At 44.7% G+C, this 21,246-nt stretch overlaps 1 protein-coding gene across 5 annotated transcripts in view; it reads left to right on the forward strand.

The window, feature by feature from the left end:
* Positions 1–11,741: 11,741 nt before the first annotated feature.
* The window catches only part of LOC119401974 (uncharacterized), a 244,290-nt gene continuing 234,785 nt past the window's right edge, over positions 11,742–21,246 (forward strand). For 2 of the 5 annotated variants that reach the window (XM_037669005.1, XM_037669004.1), the window contains exon 1: positions 16,471–17,316. The gene's annotated coding sequence lies outside the window, so the exon portion shown is untranslated. Of the gene's footprint in view, positions 11,991–16,470; positions 17,317–21,246 lie in introns of those variants that run through there. The other 3 variants (XM_037669003.2, XM_049418465.1, XM_037669006.2) reach the window with 3 other exon arrangements.

Raw genomic sequence — 21,246 nt, forward strand, 5'->3', positions numbered from 1 at the left:
GAACCGCCCCGACTAACACTTTGAGATTGGATTTTTTTTTTCCTCGAGAGGGCGAACCTCGAAAAAAAAAAGCTGACGTTAGCACGCAATTTGTGGGGTGACCACAAGTCTTTTTTTTTGGGGGGGGGGGAGGGGGGGCAAATTGGAGTTATTTCTCACGGACAACTCGAAGTCACGCGTTTTACTCTGTGCAGGAAGCCATGATGCATTGGAATTCCATTAAAGTGTCCAAAGAAAATGTGACGGGTACTTTTTTTTATTATGTTCGCTGACGGAGATTTTTAGGGGCGAAGCTCCTTAAGGCGGCACCCGTTCGTCCCTCGTAGTTGTCGTAGTCGTAGTGCGTAACCAGTAGTAACGCTGGTACCAGATCTTGACCTCCAAGGTGGTTTTTCATGTGCGTTGTTGAACAATAAAAAATTCGCAGCGTGCGCGTTAACTAAAAGCCGAATTCTTCTGTCTCTCATTCCCCATTAGCAGCCATTGGCATGTTTCAGTAGGAAACGTTAGTAGAAGTAGAAGTGTAAGTGTTAGATAAAAGCCGACTTCTTCTGTCTCTCATTCCCATTAGCAGCCATTGTTTACCTCCAAGGTAGTGCCTGGTGAGATTTCTCCTGTGCGTGATTAAACAATAAAAATTTTGTTCAAAACGCCGTTGATTGATGAAATAAACCAACGAAAGACGCCAGATGTTTTCTAAAAGCAAGACGAAAGAACGCCAGATGTTTCTAAAGCAAAACGAAAAGACGCCAGCTGCTTAACGAAAGACGCCAGATGTTTTCTAAAGCAATGGTTTTCTAAACAATGAAAATTCACAGCGTACATGTAAAATTAAAGTGAGCTGCAAGTCGTCATAACTCATCGAACCTTTAGTATAAACGCGCCCGATCTCACGTCGGTGATGATGTACTGGGCAGAATTCACGGAAGATTCACGGTTTACCCATGAACCTCCGCAGCTTCGCCCACTCATCATCATTCACTCCGTGGATATGCTGTGATTTTTTGTGCTCGTAGATGGCGCTTCCACCCTGAAGTTATCTACATGCCTAAAATGGATGTTAGAAGTAAGTGTACAGAAAACAATACAATGAGTCCAGCTCCAGTGTTAAGAAAACACCTACTTTTAAGACCGAAGTCTTAAATGCCTCATCAAAGGTGAAATTTGACCGTCGGCGTCCCGCGGCGTTGGGGGACGAGTGATGCAAAAATGATCACCTGATGACGTCACGATGAAGCCACAGATCACCAAAATATGTGAGGTCACACTGACGTGACGTGACGTAACGTCACATGATGTCATCATCAGATGACATTGTAGCTTGGTTGATGGTGGTCCATTCACTAGGGCAATGCAAAAGCAGGTGAGGTGCCTCCGATCCTGGAGGCAGTGCAAAACTACGTTAGGTGCAGAAAGCTTTCAAAGGGTGGTGGGGCGGGATCAATACATCGACTGAGAAAAAAAAAATAAGATAGCTTTCGCCTTCGAGTCGTCTTAATGAATGCATAAGAGACCCTGTGAATTTTTTTGTGTTAAGACTAGAGGTCTTTACACCGAAATACGGACCACACCAAATGTACCGCAAAAAATATATATAATAATTGTTGGGGTTTAACGTCCCAAAACCACGATATGATTATGAGGCACGCCGTAGTGGAGGGCTCCGGAAATTTCGACCACCTGGGGTTCTTTAACGTGCACCTAAATCTAAGTATACGGACCTCAAATATTTTTGCCTCCATTGAAAATTCAGCCGCTGCGGCCGGGATTCGATCCCGCGACCTTCGGGTCAGCAGTCGAGCGCCATAACCACTAGACCACCGTGGCGGGGCGTACAGCAAAATATCGTGACGCTTTTTCACAAGATTTGATTCTATGTGAATGTCATCCAGGAGAATGTAACAGAGAGAATAAAATGAAAACGGCGGGCAGAACGTCAACACGAAGTTTAGGCTTCGCTGCTTCTGTTATCTGTTAGACTAAGCTCATATGGGTTAGGCTTCGTTTGTGGGGAAAGGCACATTGCACTGCATTCTGAAGCTGGTTCTGGTTAACTCCTGCCTATATTCAGGAAAACAGGCGAAAAATGTCCGGCTTCCTGGCTATGTCTAGCACTTTAAGCGGGACCTGACTAAGAGTGTACATGTGAATGTAAATTCTCGCTCTATTTAATGCTTCCATCACATAGAATACCGATAAGAACTGCGTAAGATTGATATTGCCACACATACTCGGCTGCCCCTTGAAATTGAACGCGATTATTACTTGAAAAAATACAGTGATATTATTGAAGTGTATGTAGATTTGCACAATTATTATTATTAGAGGCGAATCATCTTATGGCGGAGTTCAATCCGGTGGTGGTGGTGTGCGGCGTGACCACCCTTACTGCGCATGCGCAATCCCTCTCCACACGCCTCCTCTCCACTCCCCCTCTCCCCTCCCTTCACATCTCTCCACTCCACCTCTCCTCTCGAAAATCGAAAACGGCAGCCATAGCGAAGCAGTAGAGGGTATGGTACACTGACTAAAGCACGACAAGCAGAAAGAAATAATTTTAGATCCTTAACTTAAGTAAGTGAATACAAGTAAAGTATTAAAAATGGTAGAAAGCACAGGTAAAGCAAGATGCGTGTGGAAGCAAGACTACTGCACATAACTATAATGGCAGTGAACAGTCAGTATCAGATAAACACTCGCCAAGGTGGTCTAGCTGTTATGGTGCGGTACTGCCGACCCAAAAGTCCCGGGATCGAATCCCGGCCGCGCCGGCCGAATTTTTATGGAGGCGAAACGGTAGAGACCCGTTTGCTTAGATTTAGGCGCGCGTTAGAGAAGCTCAAGTGGTCGAAATTTCTGGAGCCCCTTGTCTACGGCGCCCCTAATAATCATACCGGGGTTTTGGTACTTGAAATCCCAACAAATATTATTATGTCAGATAATAAATTCTCGTGTTGCTCTCCAATAGGTCCCCATCATACGCAACGAAACGTGGCTGAGACGCATATAAATGATGAAATAAGGGACTTTCTAATGTACAGTGAGCAAGTACAAGCTCCCGAGAAAATACTCGAGAAACTCTACAGTTTTCTTCCTCGTCCCCAAAAGACAGCACGAAAGAAGGAAAGGAAAACACAACAACAAAAAAAAAGAAATCGAGGCCCGTGTACTTATATTTAGGTGCTCGTTGAAAAACCCCAGGAGGTCGAAATTTTCGGAGCCCTCCACTACGGCGTCTCTCATAATCATATCGTGATTTTGGGGCGTTAAACTCCAACAATTATTATTATTATTATTATTATTATTATTATTATTATTATTATTATTATTATTATTATTATTATTATTATTATTATTATTATTATTATTATTATTACAAAAAAGAAACGACATGTCAGAGCGTCTCGTGCGATACCGCACGTACAAACAACCTACGAGAAAAGTGGCTCGCCGCATACGACCACAGGAGACCACGGCCCGCAGAGCTCAATAAGTGCACCGCCTGCTCGATGGAGGAGCACAAAGCTTTAAGTATACCGTGCGCGAGAAGCCAGTGCCCGGAGCCCGTCTCTAGGAAGTCCGTTAAATAGCCACAGGATAAGTATACGAAACCTCGGGAAGCGCCCAGACTTTTCGCTCTGGCTATTCCGTGCCTCGGATATTATCCGCGGCAAGTGCAGGGGACGGCCCCCGTCTGACTGAGCTCAGCGCGAATAATGACGAAAGATGCGGAAGGCGTGCAGTAATCGGTGTCAATCCGGGTCTGGCGTAGTTTAGTTAGTGGATCTAAGGCCACCTCTCGGTGGCTTCCGGCGAGATAATAAGGCAGACATTATCGGTGCGGGGTGAAGACTAAGGCATTAGTGTGCTAAAATCTGCGAGTCATTACGGCCATGAGGACTGTTAGCTTGCAAGCGCGAGTAATTGTGACTGAAGAAGACGAAGCATGTGAGACGATTTCGTCAAACGGCACAACCGTACAAGATCGGATAACTTCCTCAGCGTGCGCAAATTTCAGAACCAGAATGGAGAACAAAAAGGAGGACCCTTTAGGAATGAACGTTGGGCAACGTCCAATTAAAATTCCCCGTAGTGCTCGAAGTTCTGATTGGAATCTGCGCGGCGCTAACTAATGCTGTCAGGAGCACACGCGTTTTGAAGCGACGAATTCTTTTTACCCTCATATTCACCCTTGGCTTATGAAAACCGTATTGGCAACGAGTTGCGTCACATCCAGTGCATTCTGGTGTTGTTAATTGCATGGCAGCACCAGGGAGTTAGTGAATTTTGGGCTGACTATTACAGTAATTGAAGCCCCTGAGCGACATTGTTTTTTTCTGAAGAGCGTATGGCCTTGCCTCAGCGCGAGACGCAATGCTCCATTCGTGTGAAAGCTTCGTATGAATCACTAGTAATGCCGCCATGACAGAATTCAGAAGTACTGACGTGTGGTGTTTCTTTTCACGGAATTTATGAAGAAGGAATAATCGGAATCAATGTGAAAAAAAGCACGCGTCTGTCTTATGCTGTTTCTAGTAATATTTCATTACACTTCAGAGATTTCACATGCAAACCACTGCTTCCTGACATCACGGTTTTATCGAGGCGTCCGGATAGGACCACGCGGGAGATTACCGAAGGGTTCTTCTCCATTGACAAGTCTGGTGACACGTGTGTTGCAAGTCCTGATATGCAACCGCATGATCCTGAATTTGTCTACCTGGTCATGACTTCAGTACGACTGCGCAAAAAAAGAGGACAACTGAGAAGATCGTGTTTTTTTTTCTATGGTGTCCGCGTCTTTTTGTTGCGAAATCGTACAGAAGTAATGAATTACCAACTTGGCCAAAATTCTGCTGCTTAGCCATGAACGTTTATATTGTATTTTGATCTTGTGCTTATATACTTGTGCTTTTCAGTCATAGGTGGCGCCCGTGTCGCCTACTTCTACTAGTCATTTGTTCTTTTTTTTTGCACCCTTCATTATGAGTGAAGAAAAGAACTGAAAAGGGGGTCTTTTTTTCTCTTTCACGCCATTAAAATTTCTCGAAAATTTTTCATTTGTATCTGCACAATATTTTCAGTTGTTTGATATTACCATGACGTGCTACCTCCAGCTGCAGCGGAAGAAGCAGTTTGCCCGGTCCTTGCTTCCGTCAAGCTAAGGAAGCATTACTTACGACGGGGACCATGCGGCCGTGGTCGTTTCTCTTCGCTCCGTTACACGTCTCTCGGCTCGTTTAATATACGGCTAGCGAAAAACTACTAGAAAGCACGAGGTTGCGCTATTGCTTCCTTAGGTCAAAGTGTTTTTGAAGCAACGCCATTCCGTCCGTGCTGTCAAATACCGTTTTATTCCACGCAATTTCTTACTACTTTCATTTTCTGCTCGACGAGGCATGTTATTTGGCAGTAACAGAAACGGAAGTAATGATTTCCGGGAAAGTAATTATTTGTGCGCGTACCGTTTTATTCCACGCAATTTCTTACTACTTTCATTTTCTGCTCGGCGAGGCATGTTATTTGGCAGTAACAGAAACGGAAGTAATGATTTCCGGGAAAGTAATTAATTGTGCCCGCATATTCCGATGAATGTATCACGCCAGTGACAGACTGAGGCTGAAAAAGACGACGCTCGGTCTAGAAATTTGCATGATGAGGCGCATTTTACGAAGGTTTCTTCTTTATTATATCACGAGTGAAAACGCAAGGATGACAGAAAAACATGTGGTTTTGCTGCCGCTAATACACTGTATTTACCACGTTAAACGGCCATGTACTCGCTGTGGCAAATTCAGCACTTGACTGAGGCCATTAATCAGGAGGGCACAAATAGCGAGCTAACTTAAATGCATTGAAAGCTAAGCAAGCCGTCTTCACAATAAACATCACGATGTTTGGTCTTTGGCTTCCATTCTGCTTCTTACAAATACAGGCTGCAATATTCGTGTTGACGAAGGGCGAAGCACACAAATTACAGATTATGTAGCTTCACTGGCAGCAGATGATGACTTTAAAGAAATCAACGTAGTCGCGTAACAAAACTTGTCTGACACTTAGGGTAGCAGAGAAATAAACGTTCACTAACTCACAGGCGTCTGGCAGGGACGTAAGGCGCCTGGCCGGGTACTCAGTCCATGACCCCGTGAGCTCTGGCGGCCAGGCCCGCCCGCTTTACTAGATCTAACCGGTGCTGTGGCTCATAGAGTTTTTGCTGCTGCTTTCATATGTCGGCATTCCTTTGTGCCATAAACCGCTACACTACCATATAGCGAGGTAGATTTAGATGCACGCTAAAGAGACCCAGGCAGTCTTCCGGAGCCCTCCACTACGGCGTCTCTCATAATGAGATAAAGGTTTTGGGATGTTAAACCCCAAGAATTATTATTTGCCATACAGCTAGTTAACTGTGGTAAGTCTCGCTGACCATGGTAGTTTAGCGGCTTCGACAAGGGAATGAAAGATTGTCCGTGCTTAAACGCTGTGAAAACCTTACTCTGGAAGAACGAGGCACACAGAGCAAAAGGGCTAAAAAAGAGGCGAGGATAATTATTAGTTGCGTCGGCATATGGAGATGCAGTTTGAGACAATAGAAGATACCGAACCCCATCGTCAGTGGAATAGCGCAAGCTTAGAGACAGGAACAAAGAAGGCGAGGCAACAGAAGCGCTAACTTTCAACAAATGTCTATTAGGAGCAATACCAACAGCGCTAAACATCCGCTTAAAAAATCGGCTGTCTAAAATCGGTGCTACGTTTCTTCAGGACGATCTTAGATAGTTTTGTGGACATGCTTGCGCGACAAGTGCACTCAGTCTCATTTACTCGATCTCATTGTTGAAAGTCAGCGCTTGCGTTGCCTTGCCCTCTGCGCGCTTGTGTCTTAACTTGGCTTGTTCAACTGACACCATTTGCAGACAAACCCAGGCTGCTTTCTCGAAGCGAAATACCTTGCAACTAACACCGACGCAATGTACTCATTGCTTACTACGTCAAAGGCGATAATTCTATTATTGTGTACGTTTACTGTTCTTACTACCCCCTAATAAGACTAAACAGAAACATATACACCACTGGCTGACGCACAGCGACGACGAACAAGACAATTTTGTTGCCCAAGCAGGTTCATGTCCTTGTTAATCCAGCATCCAATGAACGGTAATGGCCAGTAATACCAAAGTAACCTCTTTAATACAACACTCCACCAAAGTAAAAAGAGTATAGGTGACTCTTTTCGGAGAGTTCTGACTTGCCACGTATACAACTCTCTTTCAAGAGTCACGGTGACTCTCTTGGTGGGTCAGAGTGGGCGCCAGGGAACAACCCAGGGGGCCCGCCCCCCCTCCCAAAATTCTGATGGAGGAGGGGTGTTTTAGAGGAAAAAATAAAAATAGGTGTTTTTCAAGGCTTTCACCAAGTGCCTCACCCCCGAAAAAAATTCCTGGCTATGGGCCTGGCTCTAGAAGAGTACACTGACCCCCTAGGAAGAGTGAAAGGACTCTTTTCCAAGAGGCATCCGTACCACTTATGAGGGAGTCAGACGACTCTGGCTTGTGACACTCCTAAGGGGGCTCAAATGACACACAACGAAGCGTCAAGCGACTCCAGAACTATATTAAGTTACTCATTCTCTACTTTTGCGCGACTACTGTTGGAAATTGTGAAGTATTTATTTTAAGCACCAGCGCCTGCGAAAAAAGGAATACTTAAATTTTAGCATTATTTTAATGAAACTCGTCAGAAGAACGCACCTTTGTCAGCAGAGTAATCTAGACAGCGCGAAAAGATGGTCTGTGATTTCCAACTAAGCCGCTGAGGTATTTTTTACTTACATGCTTGTATGCAAGTAAATTTATATTCACTTATTCTAGTATTTACTATCAGGGCTGCACATAGGGACATCACGCAGAGGAGTGAAAATTAGAAAAGAATGACAGTTGATTCCCGTTTCACAGGAATCGATCTTAACACAAAAGTAAAATATGTGTTTGTAGAAGTAGCTGGAGGCAAGCAGTGCACTTTCTTGAAGGTTGCAAGTCACAGACGAAAGAGGTGACACACACAACGACTGGATCACAGTTGACAGTCCAGTCGTTGTATGTGCACTTCTCTCCTCTGCGCTTCGGCTTTTGGCTGGTTCTGATCCTCAAGAATATGCACCAACTGACTCGGGCCACAACTCTGCTGAAGCTACACTTTCCACAATGTTCATTTCCGTGGGCCGGTATGGCAACCTTTGAAGCGAATCCTCCCACGTTGTCGCCTAGTGTGAACGCGTGGGTAGGTTGCGACAATAAAGGCTGAGAATGCTCAGCAACTCCTTATGCTAGCCGCAGCGATCCATGTAACAACTGGACTTAGCGAAGACCAAACGTCGCTACCACTTGCATTCGCAAACCATCGTGCATTCTGTTTCACATCCTTTATATTTTCATGCTGCGCTGAACGTGTTAACATACCATATAACCAAACTATTCACGCTATTTAAAAGCGAACCAAACCATTGGTGCATCTGAGGAAGTATTGTGGCTTTTCTTGTAGCGGTGAACTGCTGCTAGCAAGCAGCTTTGTCGAAGACACTAGTATTCTGGTCTGGCTAGGAAGTATCGTTTGCAGCCCCGGAACTTTCACTCACCTTCACGAATGCCAAAAGCACAGTCCGCAGTGTGCGCTCGGCCTCGGTGAGCGGCGTGCACAGTGTACACACGCCGCTGACTTTCTTAGGCGCTGACGCTGCATAATTTCTGTTTGGCGACATTACAAGCTAAGCGGTAGGCAGGCCTGTAAGCACTACCGCTGCTCGTCTCAATGCACTCAGGAAGAAACGAAGCATCATGGGCTTATTTCAGACCGTCTGGCCATGTGTGGAGATGGCTTCATTGCCGCAGAGTACCAAATCAAAAAACTCGTAAAATTCAAAAAGCACGTCGTATCGCGGAAACAACGGAAAGCTAGCGTGTTTTTTACTGACGTCATTTCCGTGACGGAAATATGACCAGCGAACTTGTGGGGGAGCCCAACATGTAACACATTTTCATGTAAAAATAAACGACTAATTAAGGTTTATGCATCACTCAATAACGTTATGCTACATGTAACTGCAGAAACCTCTTTGAGATTTACAATGAATTGCGCTTCCTTGCAGTTGAAGTGAGCCAAATATAGTGTTTTCGACCCACAATCAGAAGTTCGATGAAAAAGATGGTTTATCGTCGCTTGGCGCTCGATTGAAGTCGACGTCCTTCTGCAAGAGGAAACGACAGATATTTAATTTGAGAGCGACAGTTTAATTAGGTTCTGTTCGTAAAGGCTGCCAATCTTGGCGCCGAAATTATGTCTTAGGCTGCAATGTCTGCCATTTTACTGCGAGCACACCTCGTATCGGGAAAACGCCTGAATTTAGTTAATTAGTGGAAAGCTACCATTAGGCAACGTTCATAAGGAACAAGAAAGCAATACAAAACTAATCAAGTTGGTTCCCTGACGTGAGGCTTCAGGGCATATTAAGAGTATGTGGTCACAGCGCTGTAGGGACGCCGAAGTGGTAATTGCATAGACATGACCAACGGCTCTTTTTCTCTTGACATACTAGAAGACAAAATCGGTATTGACGACTAAGACAGCTAGAATGAGAAAGCATAAATAAAGTTCCGGCGAAAAAAGTTGCAGTTAGATTTAATCTCACAATTATAGCGACAGCATTTTATCGATTTATCCATCTCTTCTGTTTTCTTAAGAATCACTAATTTCTCGTCCTTGTTGACTGTAAATGAAAAAGTGCATGACACTTAGTCTCATGCTTATGTTTAATGTCATGCGTAGTGTAATTCTTTTGTTATTATAAAATGCCCTTGTCGATTGTAATTTTACATACTCATTATCACTGGCTGTGGTTCTGCCGACATTTGGAAAAAAATGCATCGAAAACTTGAAAACTAATCGCAGAACGTGTCAGAAGTAACTTAAGAAGCTGTAATCGATTGCAGGGAAATACGAATAACTCAGTGCTTATGAGCTAACGTTTATATAGACTGTCGCTGATGTACTTAACGGAACATTCACTTGCTGGCTTGAACATATTGTATTGCGTTTTTTTAAACGCTAGGCTCTGTTGTAGTCATCCCAACTACTGGCTTGTTAGCAATTCTGCTGACCTTAATTATCGAATATATCAGTCTGTCATGCAATGCGCTTCGAAAGGTGCAAGATTTGGTATCTCCTCTACCTAAGTTCATGAATCGGCCATGCAAACTCTGATTTCCACAATCAACAAATGTTGAAGTAATTATATTTTCAGTGCTGGGTAGTCAACAGGAATAACGTCAATGTATCATAGTTTTCGCCATTTGTCATCGGTTCCGTCGCGTTTACGACGTTAACTTAGTAGTTAAGTTCAAACGCGCCCGCGTTTACCTGTGTATGTCACACATTGCATAATACTGTGTCAGAGGTAGATTGGAGACAGCTGGGCGAATTCGCAAAGATTTATATTGAATGTGGGAGCAATACGGGTACGTATGTTTTTTTCGTCTTCATCCATGTGTTTCTCGGGCATTCGTTATGATATCTTGTACCAGACATTGTCAATCGGTTTTCAAGGTATTCGACCTTGTATCGCCATCTAGTTCCGCGAAAATCTAGCTCCGCGACGTTGTGTCAACGTTCCACAGATGGCTTATAAAATTGCTGTCGATGCTTCCATAAAGGCATTCACGATAAAGCAAGGTCTCAGGCAGAAATGTCGAAATGAGGTTGCTCTTTCCTTCAACGTGCCATACTTCAGGTGTATATACACGTGCAGGTCTTCTCTGCCCGCTTCTTCAAGTGGCAGAGCACTGGGGCAAATCATTCGGCGTCAAAAACGGAAAAATGGCGGGAAGGTAAGCTACGGAGGAAAGATGAAGTCGTCGAGGAAAAATAGAGCACTGCAGAAAAAGAGCAGTCGCCCTAAGGCACTTCCTCTCACGCCAACACAAAAGGATCGATGGAGATGTTTTGCACTCTTTATACTCCTTTTTTTTCCGAAGACACAGAGGCTCAAAGAGTACTACAACACAGGAAGGAGGTCTTCGAGTTGACCGAGGCCAATGTAAACAAGAGGTATGAATAAGGTCTTCGCCAGCGGCACTGTGGCGTGCTTTTCTGTTCCGCCGAGGCTTGGCTGTCACGCCTTAGGCGAACGAAGCAAAGGGCCTCGGTACCAAACTTGGCTAGCGCCTGTGTTTACCGGCCTACGCGGGCGTGTTAGACGGTGCTTTGTTTTTATTTTACACCCTCTTCCCACGTTCTTTCTTCCGCCGACTACGCTCTAAGCCAGTTAGGTGGGAGCCACTTTTCATCGGCCTCGCTCGCTTCCCTTCGCGTGGAGCTCACGCACCTCACAGGAGACGCCCCTTGTTTCGACGTTCGCTTCATGGGCGGCCGCGCTGGCTTGTTGACTACTTTGTGAGAAAACAATGAAACGTGAGCCGACACGAAGGCGCCTTCTATACTCGACTCGCCTCGGTAACAATAGAGATCGAGCGATTTTTTCTGAAAATGGTCACCCCAAAAACAATAGAGTTTTAACTCGATCGGCCACAAAGCCATTCTCGACTGGTCGTTGTTCAGCGCCCGCGTTAGAGCCTTGGGCTAAATATAGCATAACAGGTGATTCAGCTAGACTATTTCGTATACATTTGTGATCGTAGGTAGCTTTTGTCACAGGAACACTGCAACAGAATCCACAATCCACAAGCCCTTCTGGTTTGTTTTTCTAAGTGTTAGCGTCACAAACAAAAAATTGTTGTCTACAGCCATGGGTCATAAACATAACATTCTTCTATAAAACAACACTGCACCTTACGTTCCACTGTCATAGGCTTCGATGGCAATCGATGTCTCGGGCACTTGGATGGCCACGCCGCCTCTCACCGGAAAGAATATTGTAGCCTTGGCCGAAGTTCGCCGGTGTGCCCAGGACAAGCAATATCCTGTTGAGATTCTTTAAGGTGAGTTTTCTCTCAGAGTGCATATGACAATTGGCTGTGATAAGTGTATGTGTGTATTCACACTGGTTGCCTGTGCAAAGAGTTGCGTTGCACTGCACATCGCACAGGAAATATTGCGGGAGCACTGATGCCTCACGAGCGCAAGACTTCCTGCCTTCAAATGTTTCATTGCATTTTTCTTGCGTCACTGCGTAGCTGCCTGACTGATAAAAAAACTCGGAGGACGCTTGAGCTTCGCCTTCAAATGTATAACGCGATAGCGTAATCGGGCCCCGTGCGCATCGCGTTCTCTCAAAAGCCGGCCTTCAGTTCTCAGTTCACGCCTCAAATGTGCCGCAAGGAAACGAACGACTCTGCGCGTTACATTGGCCGTTTCAAGGTACCTAGAATGCCTTCTGCAAGTACAGTTGTCAAGTGCCCAATATGCCATAATAAATCTTTTTGCGAATCAGCGAAGGGCCCACAACGCGGCCGTAAGGTAACACGCGAACCTACGCAGCTGTTCACCTTGTTGATGCTTTTGCTGCTGATGATGAATTAATATGTCTGTGAGGTTTGAAATGGGTGTGCTCTAAAACACCCACTCGTTTCACAATTCACATGTTTGACGCCTGGCGCGATTCTACGCTTCTGCCACGCAATATTACATGCGTTGAGGAGACCCCTTCCACTACATGACATTCATGTAGTCCTTTTTTCCGAAACAGCTTCAAGGAATAGCGTAGCTCTGTGGTACAACACCGCTTGCCACTCAGATGGCCTGTGTTCGATTCTCAATCGAACCCGAAGAGGGGAATATAGTAGAAGAGAGAGAGAAGGAGAGACACATTGCACAACACACACACACACAGTGCAGGGCTTCACAGGCGGTCGCTCGTTGCTGTTGCCTTCAAGTACTGCAGGAGGGCTCTTGTTGCTTTCTGAGCTGAGTGAGACAAGGCTCTCAAGATCATTCCTTCAGTAAAGGGCCGATCATCGAGTCTCCTCAAGGCACACTGGAAAGTCCGGCGACCTTCATCAAATTGGGGACAGTGGAACAAGAGAGGATCAATAGTCTCTACAATGTTGCAGTTATTGCACACGGATTACTCTGCCATACTAATACGATAGGTGAATGAGTTGGTAAACGCTATACTAACCCACAACCGAAAGAGCATTGTAGCGTGTATAGAAAATCTACACAATGTCAATGGCCTACTTCTGGAAGGAGGGGCATTCGATCTACTGTTCGTCAAGGCGATGTTGTAAATTCCATCATGGTGAGAAAAATGGACTTCAGGAATGCGGGGCCCTATGTAGTCATAGTGTGGTACGAGCGGGATGGGTGACCGACCCATGCAAATAATTGTAAGTCGACGGATGCGAATATGTTGAATGGAACATTGGCGGCATGGATCCCAACGGGGAGAACCAGTAACCCGGAGCAAGAGTGAGCTGCACCACGCTTGCAGAACGGTGTATCAGAGAGGCGTGTGCTGCTATCCGGTAAAGCAAGAAGCTTACGTCGCGAGTGCACTGTTCTATGATATGAAACAAGACAGGTGTTCGACGTACGGCAACACTCGCACTAAGAGGAGGAGCGCTAATAGCGGCCAGTGTTCCACCATCGTAAAGTCCAAGCTAAAGCGACGTAACATGACTAAAGGATTTCTTGAGTCGAGTTCCAAGCTTAGCGTTTATAACACGCACTATATCTATTCTAAAAAGACAGGGCGTGCAAACACGGACACAAGAAAGAAGTCAGGACACCACAAATGCCGACTAACTGAAGAGACGCAGAACGGCTGAAAAGAAAGGAGGCACGAAAACTTATCTGCGCATGCCCATGCAACAGGCGAACCTATCAATCCGGCACGCGTGGCGGTCTACGTGGAAGATAACTGTTAAGGCATTTGATTTTATCTTTATGCAAATTGACTATCAGTAGTATCGATAGTTTCTTTGAAACTATCGATGCTACTGATAGCCAATTTACCTATAGTTCTGCATCACTAATGTGTATGCATGTAAACATGCAAACACACGCGTGAACGTATGTAAAAGTTGGTCGAACACCCCCCCCCCCCCCCGTTCCGCCAAAAAAATTTCTAGCTACGCCACTGCATGTTATGCTTCACACGACACCATTTTGGTTCAGTCGCGGCCGTTTCATTACACTGGTATATACATAAATTGGTATTACATTGCACGACTGTGTGCCGAGCATGAATGACAGGTCATAACATGAAAATCATGCCGTGCATATAATATATGCCATGATTTACCGACATTTTGTCGGTGCTCTCATGGCCGTTTGGTGTAGTTGATATATAGAGAAATTGGCATGGCGGAAATACTGTAGAAATAAATGACAGGTCACAACATGAAATACATGCATGTGTGTCATGATTTTCATGACCCGGTTTTGGTGCTCTGTCAGCTGTTTCATTGCTTTATGTACGACAAAACTGACCACCCGACCGCTGGATTCGTGGACCTCACCACCGCTCATTACTTGACTTCATACTCGAAGCAAATTTGTATGTGTTTATTTGAATCAATAATTATTATGCCGAAGGGCAGACTTTGGAAAAAAATCGCGATGCCATGCCATAAATGTATCAGGAACAGAAATGACAGGTCATAACATAAAAATAATCTCATGCATGTGGTGTACGTCATGATTTACATGGCACGATCTTAGTGTTTTCGCTTCGTTTTCATTAATTCGATATATACCAAACTTGGCATGACATGAGTATCAAGAACACAAAGGGCAGGTTATGCATGGTTTACCGCAATATACTCTTCATTAACGTAGTATAGTCCAAAATGTATATTCATGCACGCATTACAAACATGTGATACTGAACGACATGTCAAGACATGAATGCCTTGGTTTGTCTCAAAGCCAAACAATGCGGTGTATGCAACTCCTCACCGATTGCTTCGCATTACATCGATTCCCACAATGAGTGGGATCTCCTAGAATTTTCTTTATTATACTGAATTGACGGAGCGTCTTTGATGCATGTGTATTCGAGACCTTCGTGAAATTGCTGACATGGAGGATTGTTGGTGTCATTTCTTTAATCAGCCTTTTTTGCCCATTGATGAAATTACAAATATGGTAGCTCCTCTTTGCTTAAATATCAAGTTAGTTAAAACCGCCTTGAAAACCAGGTTCTAATGATACGTATACAATAGATGTTAATTAGAATTAACACAGAATAAAGCCAAGTAAAGCATAGGGGGTGTTATTTGTAGTAATTATAATGTAAATGTGAAGCAAGTGAAGTGGACACAATGATAGCTTGCGCCGGTAGGAACCAAACACGCGACCTTCGAGTAACATGTCCGATGCTCTACCACTGAGCTACGGTGGCGGTCATCCTACCGTCCACTTTGCGGGGTATATATGTTCACTTAAACCTAGGAGTTTTAGTCCACACCGCTAGTAAGTGCGGCAAACTCTTTTTCTGCTTACTAGCGTCAAGAAACACGGGATCTTTTTACGAACTTGCAGCTGACCAATAGTGACTAACACTCTTAGGTTTAAGTGCACATATATACCCCGTAAAGTGGACGGGAAGATGACTGCAGCCGTAACTCCGGGGCAGAGCATCGGACACGTTATTCGAAGGTCGAAGGCTCGGTGCCTGCCGGCGGGAAGCTATCATTTTCGTCCACTTTACTTTCTTCACATTTAGATCATAATTACTACAGATGACATCCCCTATACTTTCCGTGACTTTCTTGTCTGTTAGTTCTAATCGACGTTGTGTCTAGCAAAGAAAAACGTGCCCTTCAACTTTCCCTTCTTTTGTTGATATATAATACATATGGTTTGACGTCCCAACCCCAAAATGATTATGAAGCCAGCCGTTGTGGAGGGCTCCGAAAATTTCGATCATCTGGTGGTCTTTGACGCGCACTGATATAGCACAGTACAAGGGACTGTGGCATTTTGCGTCCATCGAAATTCGATCGCTAGGGCTGGGATAAAATCCGCGACCTTCGGGTGAGCTGGCGAGAACAGTAACCACTGTACCACCGCGCCGTACAACCAGGTTCTAATGAAACGCGCTCTTGCATCACATTCATTTAGGATATTTAAATCGCGAAAAACTCGGGGACAAAATAGTTCATATAGCAATTAAGGAAACGCAGCATATGAAACCATTAATCCGCAGTCAACAAGCAGCACTGCTTTCAGTAATCTCTCCCGCTTTTTGAATATCCGCGCGCAGCGCAGTAGGCGGCATCGGTTTAACTTGAGCGAAAGAAAAACGAAACAATTTAAGACAATCGCAGAGCCAATAGAAATGAGAGAAACACAAAATCTGCGCTCAGAGCTCCGGATCCAGTTGCCGGAACAGTTGGGAGTCGCACTCCTAGGTGGCGCTGGCTCCACAGTCCCTAGGACCAAGTTCTCTCTCTCTCTTTTTTTTCCACCGGGGGGCGCGGTTTCCCTAGGCGCAGACGGGGCGGACCCAGGTGCCGGGCACCGGCGTCCGTCAGTCGCCTGTTGCTAGGCCTGCAAAGCAGCGGCGAGGTTGAGACTTGGCCGCGTCGCCTTTGGGGCGACGGTGCTACGTCCCACCTTTCATTTTTTGTTGTTCCTACCCTTTTTCATTCCTTCCGTTTCTCCTTTTCGACTTTGGTTTTTCTTCTTTCTCGGGTGGCGCCGACTGACGTCCGTTTCCAAATCTGAGCGGCACCTCAAAAAAAAGTTTTCTTTCGCGTGCTCTGTGCAAAGTGAGAATGCTAAAACAGTTCGACCCGTGGTGAAGACTGCTGTCTGTGCCATACATCGGTGCCGCATCGTCTGCTACGCGCGTCGTCTGCTTCCAAGGAGGTTGTTTCGACGGAAGCGTAAAAAAGAAGACGGTGCAAGTCGTCGCATGCGAAGACACCGGGAAAAGGTTTTCTCCCGAACTGGTGACGTAACCAAAAGTGGTGTGACCTGAGTGCCCCGTGGAGAGCGTGGCTTCTGTGAGTGTTTTTTTGGCGTTCCTGTTCGGGAGCGACCACGTGATCGGCCTTGTTTTCAATGTCGCAGTAGATACATAGGTGGACGCTACGCGACTGTTTTGTGTGCGTGCGTATGTTGGTGGCATTTTCTGCTCCGTGCAGCGAAGAAGAAAAACCAACGAATAGGAGAACGGCGGGTACGACGGCGCAGATTCTCGTTCTGATTAAAGTGGTGTGCGACAAGAAGTACACACATACAAATAGTGCGAGTTCAGGTGGTGTGCGGATTACAGTGCTGGCGGGATTTCGCTACGAGTCTCATCCGGAGGAGGTGTCAGAAATACGTCGGCTGGGACATTTCGCAGCAGCACAGGTAAGTTATGCACTTTGCATTATTTGTCCTTCAAAAGCTTAGACGCCAATTCAAAAGTGGGATACAACAGTGATCGGGCATGAGAATGTCATTTACTTGCGCAGACGGTGTTTTTCTTGAGTATTTGCGGACAGGAGGTCAGGACAGCTGGTAACGTGCCATCTGGCAGAAAGAGCGCTAGCACGGAACTTGAATTGAAAGGGTCGCCCCGGATACTTTGTTGAAAAACAGTTTGGCACGTTCGAAAAGCGATGGACAGCGTAAATTTGGCCATAGGGTCCATTCATGCGTCATTTTAGAAAAGAATCATGACAATATGCCACGCCCGGAAGGTGGACTTAATGTATCGATAAGAGTATCACAGCGAGCGCCCGCAGTGGGGAAAAAACTGGCGCACCTCAACGCGGATAAAGGCTATAAGGTAGTAGAATTCGATGTTGTACGAGCCAACCGCGCCTATTATCTCATTCAACACAAATATTCGCACGGGTATGGATGTTTCCTACATTTTGCCGTGAGGCCCAAAATTGACGTCAGTGAGAATATACTGTCAGTGGCAATCTCTTCTTAATCGTAGCGCCAAGTGTCATCTTGGAGCCGATGTTGCATAATTACTCGCGTCTAATTTAAGCGCATACCTTGAAAAAGTTCATTCATGCCTTATCTGTCCTCAAACCCCCAAAACAAAGCCCAGGAACACCTACAGGCGCTGAAGAAGGACTTTTTTTTTCATATTCCCATCTTCACAAGTTTTGGATGCGATCATAAAGTTTTCGATACTATATAACACGCATGAAACTGTGAATCGAAGCGAACCCCCTCTAATGCAAGAACATTTCTTCGACATGCATTTCGAGGGTTGCACCAAACCAGCCAAGAGCGATAGCGAAAACACTGACGCCTTCTTTTGACAGCAGTTTCGGGGGCTACAATGAAATATTAGTAAATTAAACGCCGACCTAAACGGATAAGCTCTAATGGATGTCATCTTTATTTTAGTAGATGATGACAGTTTGACGTTACAATTGGAAACTGAGCAGAATTAAGAACCTATGCGTTGCAACTCCTAAGTTCACAGTTCAAACACTTGAGCAACAACACTGCAGACTAAAACCTTTACTGTTCAAAACTATAAACAATCTGCAAACAGTAACGTTTACTTTTCCGTTATGATCACTCTTATTTACCTGTGTCCATCTAAGCTATTCGATTTCTTTTCCGGCACTGCCATGATCTGCCCGAAGCCAATGCTCTCGGTAAATCAACGTTGCGTATGCCGCGTCTTGGCTATGCTCAACAGTCAGAAATTAACAATCAAGGAGTGTCATCTCACGAGAACGGATAACTGGGCTAGTTTGTGGGAACTCATGTTAAGGCAGGTAGCGCAAAGAGACACGGACACAAGCGAAGAATAAGTGCACAGGACAAGCGCCATGTCCTGTGCACTTATTCTTCGCTTGTGTCCGTGTCTCTTTGCGCTACCTGCCTTAACATGAGTGTCATCTCGTAATAACACGGCGCTTGTGGTCTCGTGTTAGCAGTGTTTTCATCATATTTCGTGGCGGTCTTTCGTAATTTTGAACTTGCTGTGTTAGTCTTTTTTTTTCCAATATAAACAACGCCAAAACACGCAAACGCATTAACGCATGCATATAGCAGGGAAAGACAAATTGAGAAATCAATACGCAAGACACATTTTGCGAAGCCAACTACGCACGTGTATTTAGCGGTATATATTGCCCCATAGATGTTTGTGCACGCTGCTAGGCGAAGAAGAAATTGAGGTGTCCAGGGCTTCAACCACTACATTACTGAACTACATTACATTGCTAGAACAACCTCTCCGAAGAATTGGCTTTAGTTTATGCCTTCCGGTGGTTCTTTCTTTTGGTGCAACTGAAATGGGCTTTAGCCACAGGAACGTTTGCGAAGCCGAGTGCGATTTTTTACGGGAAACAAAAAGAATAGAATGTTAACTTTATCTAGAATTTCACTGTTTCAACCTATTGGTTTCTTTCTTTCTTTCTTTCCTTCTTTCTTTCTTTCTTTCTTTCTTTCTTTCTTTCTTTCTTTCTTTCTTTCTTTCTTTCTTTCTTTCTTTCTTTCTTTTTTTGTTTTTGTTAAATCTGGATTGGACCAGTGAATTTATTTTTATACCATTCATTACTAAATATATTCGGATTTTAAAACAATCTTATTTCCAAAATAAGGTACCACCCGTTTCATGGCCGATCCCCCACGATGGGTTGCTCCAAGTAGCTGAGGATCAACCAACCAACCAACATTACTGAGCAACAACCAACCAACCGCCCAATTCTAGGTCAACACCCCACATCGAATATGAGCCACAGCTAGGCCTAACGGGTGAACAACAACAACAGCGACCGATGATGCTGCTCTGGTCATAGCGCATCGACGCTGCGTCTCGCACCTATTGTAACTACATCGTAAATATACTCATAAAATTTGGTGAAAGTGCTCGGTAGTCTCTAGAAAAGCCGGACCTGGATGTTTGCAGTAGACGTAACAATATATTATAATAGTATATTAATAGTATAGTAATAGTGACAATATAATGCACAGCGAAGATGGCCTATTTATTTCGTTTAGTGAATTGTTGCAAGGCAAATATCGACGTTTACAATGCAGTCGACTTGAACTCGTATTCCGCGCATGAAGTTTACTACAAGGGGAATACCCTAATATTTACGATGTAGTCACTACTAACGAGGGTGACCGCGAAGGAGAAAATCGAAAAATCATCATTTACATACATTACACGACACTCCGCACGAATTAAGCGTCAAGCATTCTTAGTTACCTTTTAGGATACGGTTTACAAAAAATCCTGAGCCACAAGGGGTCTCCTAACCTTTCTCGTGCCAGTCGAAGTTATAAGCGAGGTCCCACCTGAAGAAGCTATCTCTCCCCCAAAGCGTAGTTGTGAGTTTTTAAGGGAAATTAATACGAATCGGTTGCACAAACACATTACCACATCTGTTAAGGCGACACAGCTATTTTTTATAAATATAGTAAGAACACCCATAGTAAGAACACCCAGCAAAAATATTAGGCTCGAAGTGCACGTGGTCTTCTCTTGTCTGGGAGGAACCGGCAGTTTGTTGAACTTGATGCTTCGACGACGAATCGCTGTGTACACGACAGAGTAGACGTTATTACCCGCATATACCCACAGCCAATGGTATAGCCAATGGTATACACAGCTGTTTGCGAGAATTCATAAAATGCAAGATATTTCTCAAGAATTCAAAACAACCGTGTGCATTTGGTGGCAGGCCCACAACGTCGGAATGCTCGTGACCATTGTAAGTGCAGATACAAACACCTAGACGATTTGAATTACGGGCCTGCAACGAATTTTTTTGCGTGAACAGAGTGACATTATCGCTTAAACAGTCAACGCGAGCAACACAATATCAAGCTTAACCGCAAATCCGAAAATTGTATGCTTCAGGCTGAGGGAATAGTGTTGTCGGCTCCCCTATTTGCAGCTTGAAAAAAGTTAATTGGATCAGTGCACACAATCCGCCAGCAGAACGTTTTTGTGTAAGGTCTCAGATTGAGTTTTCCGAGCAACTTTTATCGGTCAATAGTAAACGCATTATTTCGCCACTTAGTTCTTCATCTGCAATATTTACTTATTGAAAACTGGGTCTTATACACTTATCAACTATTAATGAGCAACTCTACTGATTGTAAGGCCCATACCAAACTTGTTTTCACGAGGATGGCACCGTGGCGTAAGCGAAGGTGGGAGTCGCTATGGTAACGACGATGAACAAGTAAAACAAGAATTAAATAGAAACACGCTGGGCTAAACATTTTTCAACTGGCGACAAGAAATTGTGCATAAAATTTCCCACTATGCACCGTCGACCTACGAAATAGTTTTCGCAAATGCATCTTAGC

The sequence above is a fragment of the Rhipicephalus sanguineus genome, chromosome 8, assembly GCF_013339695.2.
Source record: "Rhipicephalus sanguineus isolate Rsan-2018 chromosome 8, BIME_Rsan_1.4, whole genome shotgun sequence".
Taxonomy (NCBI): domain Eukaryota; kingdom Metazoa; phylum Arthropoda; class Arachnida; order Ixodida; family Ixodidae; genus Rhipicephalus; species Rhipicephalus sanguineus.